Below are 7,794 nucleotides of genomic sequence, written 5' to 3' on the forward strand. Positions count from 1 at the left end.
AACTAGGGCAGTGGATGGGCCTGATGGGGGTTATTGAGGGGGGCTCTAACTTGTCTGCAGCCCCCACTGCTTTATCTGAGAGTCAAGTGTGTGTTGGGCAGAATCAGGCTGGATTGTAACACCCATTGGTGCCAGGGCTGGAAACACAACCACACTAGCAATTGTAACCACCAGCTGATTGGGCCAATGGACTGTATCCAGCCCTGTACTTGCAAGTACACACAAGAATCTAGTCCAGAATTACCTCAAAGTTTCTTTGGGGATTTCACCAATCAAACTGCCAGACTCAGAACCCTACACATGAAGAGAAGTGCAGGTTCCATGGTACGCCCTGGAGTGCAAGTGCCAGAGCCTAGCCTCCTCAGTGGCTCAGACGGAGCAGTGGAGAGCACAACCAGGTACACATGGAGGATATGGCAGTCTATGGGAACCTGCAGAGGATACCTTGCAGCACAACAGAGGGCAAATTGAATCAATCAGCTACCCCAGCCATATGTTGGCAGTGAAAGATTGGGCAAATGGAGATGCTAAGATGGACTATATCAATCAGTGGATCCTGCAGTGACTTCATTGTGCTTAGAATGGAGAGATTGGTGCGTGGCGCCATGGCACAGCAGGTAAGGTCCTCACCTTGAGCACTCTGGGATCCCATATGGTCACCGGTTGTAATCCAGGTAGCCCACTTCCCATCCAGCTCCCTGCTTGTAGCCTGGGAAAGCAGTCAAGGACGGCCCAAAGCATTGGGACCCTGCACCCATGTGGGAGACCTGGAAGAGCTCCTGGCTCCCCGCATCAGATTGGTGCAGTACCGGCCATTGCGGTCACTTAGGGAGTGAATCATTTCACAGAAGATCTTCCTCTTTGTCTCTCTTCCTCTCTGTATAACCGGCTTTCCAACAAAAAAATAAAATAATAAAAAAGAAATAAATATTTTAAAAAATAAAAATGAACGGCTTGATTGGCAGCAATTCATAACTGTTGAACTGTCAAAACCACTTGAGCAGGACCCTTGGAGCATGCTCAGTGTTGAAGACCAGGATGGGTAGGAGGCTGATGGGGCTTCTCCCTTTATCCCCCTCTTTACCCCAGATACAGAAAAAAAGAGAACATGGAAATAATAGTCTTCCCCACTTTCCTGTAGCCTTTGAACCTGTATGCCCTAATTAACCATGCAAAGATTGTGAAAAAAAATATATATGAGAGACATATCCTTGCGGCTGCCATGTGATCAGGCAGTGCGCTGACCGGCTCAGCTGCACGGCTCTGTCTGGGACCTCCCTTTGCAACCTGTGAGGGGCCGTCCCGGAGATCCTGCGCCAAAGGCTGCTCAAATATCAGGGTAGCCCCCAAACAGACACTCTCAGATTCCACAGCCGGGGGCCCTGTGTAGACCTGGAGCAGACACCCCCTCCTTCCCTTCATGATTCGATTGTAGCACAGTGGCAATGGATGATGAGGATGGGAGATGCTTACTGGACGTGATTTGTGACCCCCAGGCCCTCAATGACTTTCTACACGGATTCGAAAAGCTCAACAGTGATGACCTCCTGGACAATGCCAGCGAGGTCCAGGGTGCCTTCTATGAAGGCCCGGGCTGCACGTGCAGGAAGCTTCCAGTAACCATCTGAACCCAGAGCCCAGGCAGCTGGCCCCCAGCGTACACTTGGACTTCCCAGAAGATGACATCCTGGGCTCGCCAGCCACCGGAGGTGGGGCGGCAGGCAGTGGGGGTGCCGAACAGCCCTGGGACATCCTTCAGCAAAGCCTGCAGGAAGCCCACATCACCGAGCAGACCCTCGAGGTCGAGGCCATGGCTGAGCTGGACCTGGGCCTCTTCCAGCTACCCATCCTGCAGCCAGCAGACGCTGGAGCCGACCCTGTCGGGACTGCGGGTTTTACTGCAATGGCCACAGGACCCAGGTGCTCTTCCCTGGCAGCTCTGACCTGCTGGGGCTGCAGGCCCACCCACCGTGCTGATGCACCAGGCTCTGGTGAAACCCCAGGATGTGGTCAACAAGGCCCTCAGTGTGCAGCCCATGTACCTGGGCAATGTGACCCTACAGCCCATTCTGGGCCTCCAGGGCCTGCCCATTGGCAGCCCTGGGGGTGCCACAGTGGCCAAACTCCACCTGGCACCCATCTAGGTGGTCGGCCAGCCTGTCATGGCACTGAACCCACCCACCCCATGAAACTGGCCTCTGCTGGCTTCTCCCTACAAGGGGCTGGCCTGGTCATCCAGAAGAACCTCCCAGCTGCCATGGCCACCACGCTCAATGGGAACTTGGTATTCGCCAATGCTGGGGCAATCAGGCCACAACTAGTGGGGCAAATTCAGAACAGCCACTGGAGGTGGCTCTGGACCTTGGCATGGCACCACTGGTCCCAGTGCCCAATGTGATTCTGCACAGCCACTGGAGGTGGCTCTAGGCCTCAGCATGGCACCACTGGTCCCAGCGCCCAATGTGATCCTGCACCGTACGCCCATGCCCATCCAGCCCAAGTCAGCAGGGGTGCTGCCCCCAAGCTGTACCAACTGACGCCTAAGCCCTTTGCACCCGCCTGTGCCACACTCACCATCCAGGGTGAGCCAGGCTCACTTACAACACAGCCCAAGGCACCACAGTACCTGACCTTCATGGCAGCTGGCAAGGCTGGCCAGAACGTGGTGCTGTCAGGCTTCCTCGTGCCTGCCCTGCAGGCCAGCCTCTTCAAGCAGCCACTGGCCACTGCAACTGGGGCGGCGCCACCGCAGCCTCCGGGTGCCCTGAGCAAGCCCATGAGCATGCACCTGCTGAACCAGGGCAGCAGTATCATCATCCCTGCCCAGCACAAGCTGTACACCCAGAACCAGTTTGTGCTGCTAGGCGCCTCCATCGTCCAGCACCCACAACCACTCTCCGCCCTGCCAGCCAATGTGGACGGCCAGATCCTGGCTGCTGCGGCCCCTCATGCAAGCAGACAGCTCATCGCCAACCCCATCCTCACAACCAGAACTTGGCGACTAAATGAGCCTGGGCACTATGCTGGTCCCACCATCGGGTGCACACAGCAGTGCCACACACATCCTCTCCGCTGCGCCCATCCAGGTGCGCCAGCCCACGCTCTTCCAGATGCCTGTGTTGCTGCCGGCAGGCAGCCTGCCCACACAGGCCAGCCTACAGCTGCGGGCCCCACCACCACCACAGTCCTGCAGGGTGTCACCCTGCCTCCCAGTGCCAAGGCCATGCTCAACTCCTCCCCCGCCAATCCCCATGGGCTGGTGCAGCAAGCAGCTCTTCCCGCTGCTATGGTGGCTGCCTCCTCCACCACTACCACCAGGGAGGTGTGCTCACCATGCAGCTCACCCCACCAGCACCCCCTGCAGAAGCACACTGGGCCTCCTGCAGGCTCAGATACAGAAGTCCCTCCAGACCACTGCCCCACCTCAGGTCAGCACCCCACAGCCCAACCCAGGCCTGGCATCCAGCCTGGAGAAGATGGTCCTTGGGCAGCCACCGCCCGCAGCTATCACGGCCATCCTCACTCAGGACTCCCCACAGATGTTCCTGCCCCAGATCCTGGAAGCCATTCCACTGAAGGGCCCAGGTCCTTCCTCGACCCCCTCGCTAGCTCACCAGGCCCCACTAGAAGACAGCCCCTACCTGCCCTCCCCACATCCGGCTGTGCCGCCCTCCTGCCCCTCTCCCAGCCCCACTCTCATCACCTTTCCCAGCCCCAGAGCCTGTCCCATCTCTCCTCTGAACCCACCCTGCACCTCTGTCCCCCACCCCAGGCCCCACCAACCCTGCCAGGCATTTTTGTTATCCAGAACACACTAGGCATCCCCCAGGTGGCCAGTACCCCAGCCTCCATCATCCCCGGCCCCCTGCCTCCTCTGCCAGCTGAGGGGTCACTGCCTCCTGACCCCCACCCCACGGCGGCCTCCACTGTAGCTTCCTCTGAGATGTCCACCAGGGTGCCTGGCCCCATGCCATCTGATTTCCAGCTTCAGTTCCCGGCTGGCCAGGGACCCCATAAGGCCCCCACACCCCCGCCACACCTCCCCCTGGTCCCCGAGCCTGTGGTGCCCCTGCCACCGCCCCCACGGACCTTCCAGATGGTGGCCGGAAGCCCCAGCCAAACGCCCTGCTGGAGAGATTCCACCAGGTTTCTTCTGGAATCCTCCTCCAGCACAAGGCGGGGGGGGGGGGGCCTCTGCTGCCACCCCACAGGCCCTGGCCAGCCCCACGACCTTAATGCTGGTCAGCGGCCAGGCCCCTTCCAGAACCCCCACCGCCCCGAGCCATGCCCTTGCCCCTGCACCCATGGCCAACACAGGCCTCCCTCCTCTGCTCCCCGCCAAAAGCAAAGCTTTTGCCTGCAGCATCCCAGCCCTGAGTGTGACCAAGGACCCTGTACCTTAACTGCAGCTGAAGAAGGCCCCTACACTGCAACCCAGCAAGGAGGCCTGTTTCCTGGAGCATTTGCACAAACACCAAGGCTCCATGCTGCACCCCGACTGTAAGACCGCCTCCCCTCCCTGCAGCGCCTGCTGCCCTACCACGTGTACCAGGGCGCCCTCTCCTCCCCCAGCAACTACCACAAGGTGGATGAGGAAGTTGAGGCAGTCTCCACCCAGCTACTGAAACGCACCCAGGCCATGCTCATTAAGTACCGACTCTTGCCCCTGGAGGAGTCTCACCCCTCAGCGAAGATGCTCATGATTGACCGAACGTTCATTCAGGAGGAAAACACCACCCCTGTCTTGGATAAACAGCTGGCAAAGGAGAAACCCAATGAGTACGTGTCTTCCTCACGCTCTCGGCCTCACGCTCTCGGCCTCCCGCTCCCCGCCTCTTCCGATGGGCATCGGCTGTCCAGCCACGGATCTGGGACGTCCTCCTCCACCGCCTCTGCCCCACCGCCGTCACACCTGCTCACCAAGCTTGTGATATGGCATGGCGGGGCTGGTGGATCTCTGTCTGTGACCTGGGCACAGGCGTCCTCCTCCCTGTCCTCCTCCTTGTCGTCCACTGCCTCCTCCCTGGACGCCAATGAGGATAGCCCCATGCGCTTCCGCAACTGCCCACCCATCAAGACCTAGGAGGCGTGGAGCCGCATTGGTCTCAAGCTCAAGATCAGACAGAAGGGCAGGCTCATCAAGGTGGTGCACAACAAGGCGCTGGACCCCGTGCACCAGCCGTCCCTTGTGCCCCATAACGCAGCACCCCCGCAGCGCCCACCCCCGCCACCACCCCAGGCCGGCCAGATGAACAGCATCGTGGACAACAAGCCACCACTGTGCTACCCGCCACTCACAAGCTCCACAGGCCCGCGCCAACTGGGCCACGCCTGCCACTATGCAAGAGCTACCCGGAGCATGCGGCCACCGCGCCACGCCCCTGCCCGCCAAGGTGGACAAGGCCAAAAGCGGCCTCATCCATGAGCTGGCGGCCGTGGAGGACGAGCTGTAGCAGCAGCTACTTAAGGGCACCGCCCCGCCGCCTGAGCCCAACCACGCAGCTGCCCATGCCCAGGGTGGGGATGCCGGCTGGGAGGCCCCCACAATGCCACCCGCTAAGTGGCACAAGTCCCAGTCCGCAGACATGGACCAGGCCAGCTTCTCGAGTGACAGTCCGCAAGAAGACACTCTCAAGGAGCACTTGCAAAGTGCCATCGACAGCATCCTGAACCTGCAGCAGGTGCCGGGGGCTGGCCACACGGTGCGCAAGCACCTGCTGCCTCCATGCACCCCTGCACCGACCCGACGCCTACCCATCCTCCAGTTTCAAAGGTGGCCTGGTCCACCAGGACATTGAACAGATAACAGCGGGAGGCCGGGACAGCCCATCCAGTGACTGAGTTATTGCAGTCATCCAGGGCCATCTGGCAGATATGCAGGAGTGGGGCGCGTGCCTGGGGAGGGGGACAGAGGGTGATGGCCCCTCCTTCCCTCCCTCCTCGCAGCCCACGTGTCCATGCCCACCACAGCTCACACTTGCACGGGGCCAGCAGGAGGGCACCCACAGCAGGGAGGGTCAGCCCTGACCACACAGCAGCCCTAGAGGAAACCAGAGGTTGGTGGGGATCGAGCAGGGTCCCCCAACTTCCCCCTGTGTCCTCCCTGCGACGCGCACAGCTGCCCCTCACCCCTATGCTGGGATCCGAGTACAGCCACCAGAAACTGGAGTACTCCCCGGCCCCCAACACATACCCACACCTGCACGGCTTCACAGTCTTCCTCTGCCTTCAACCGCCCACGCCACGTTTTAAAATCCCAGAGACAGAACTAGTTGTGCAAGATAATTATTGTACTGTATTTATAGTGTATAACGATTTTTTGAAAGGAAAATCCTGTACATTTAGAACGCTTGTAAATTAAAAGCCGATCCTTTGAAAAAAACTGAAAAAAAATAAAAAATAAAATAAAATGAGGAGATGTGGGCATCTAATAGAGTGGATGAGAAACTGCTTAGGAGACGCTCACCCTACACTGGACTGTCCGTGTTTGTGTTATCGCTCCACAACAAATTCCATCTCGCTGCTAACGCACTCCCTGGAAGCAGGCAGGGAATTTCTCAAGTACGTGAGTCATTGCACCTGCTGTCATGGACACGGATTTAGTTCCTGGCTCCAATTTTAGACCTGACCTTGTCACAATCTTGAAGACTTTAAGGAGTTAACCAGATTGTAGATCCCTCTGTCTCTATGTCTTGTACAAATGAAATAACTTATATTAAAAATAGGAGAAAAACTTTTTTTAAAGATTTATTGGTTTTTATTGGAAAGATTAGGAGAGACAGAGAGGAAGATCTTCCGTCCAGTGATTTACTTCCCAAGTGACCACAATGGCCTGCATTGTTTCAAACTGAACTCAGGAGCCAGGAACTTCCTCCAGGTCTCCCACACAGGTGCAGAGTCCCAAGACTTTGGACTGTCCTCAACTGCTTTCCCAGGCTGCAAGCAGGGAGCTGGACTGGAAGCGGGACTGCCAGGATTAGAACCTGAGAACATATGGGATCCTGGTGCGTTCAAGCCAAGGACTTTAGCCACTGTGCCAGGCCTGAGAAAAGTAATTTAAAAACAAGAAGTGGCTGTTCACTGCAGCTTTTCGCACACAAGTTTGAAGAACATATGATTCTTTCCAGTGATTCTAAATACAACAGCTTATTATGTGAAAGAAAATCTCACAGAACGGCAAGGGAAGGTAACACCGACTGGCAGTAATCAGGACAAGTTAATGCTACAGTATCAGTGCCCAGCCAGTGGGAACTGCTACTTAGCAATGTGATCAGAGATCTCACTTAACTCTACATGAAGAAAACAATAACATCTAACAAGTCCTAGAGAAACACAGAATAAGTAAGTGCACATGGAACAAATCTTAGACTCAACCCTTCTACCTTAACAATACTTCATAGAAACAATCAGAAGTTAGCCACAATCTCTAACCCAAGAATATTGACCCATATGGAAAAAACTTGACATACTTAGCATATGAGAAATAAAAAGCAAGAAAAATATTGTCACCAGTATCAAAAGCTAAAGCAGGGCCCACGGCCCAGTGTCCTAGTAGCTAAAGTCCTAACCTTAAATGTGCCATGGTCCCATATCGGTGCCAGATCTCATCCCGGCAGCCCTGTTTCTTTTCCAGCTCCCTTCTTGGAGCCTGGGAAGGTAGTCCAGGATGAACCAAAGCCTTGGGAACCTGCACCCACAAGGGAGGTCTGGAAGAGGCTCCTGGCTCCTGCTTCGAATTGGTATGGCTTCAGCCATTACATTCACTTTGAGAGTGAATCATCAGATGGAAGATCA

General features: G+C 56.7%; 1 pseudogene; it reads left to right on the forward strand.

Moving 5' to 3' along the window:
* The first annotated feature begins 1,445 nt into the window (after positions 1 to 1,445).
* LOC121167079 lies at positions 1,446 to 5,798 on the forward strand (annotated as a pseudogene).
* The last annotated feature ends 1,996 nt before the right edge of the window (positions 5,799 to 7,794 follow it).

Source organism: Ochotona curzoniae, unplaced genomic scaffold (genome assembly GCF_017591425.1).
Source record: "Ochotona curzoniae isolate NIBS_2020 unplaced genomic scaffold, NIBS_Ocur_1.0 patch308, whole genome shotgun sequence".
NCBI classification, from domain to species: Eukaryota; Metazoa; Chordata; class Mammalia; order Lagomorpha; family Ochotonidae; genus Ochotona; species Ochotona curzoniae.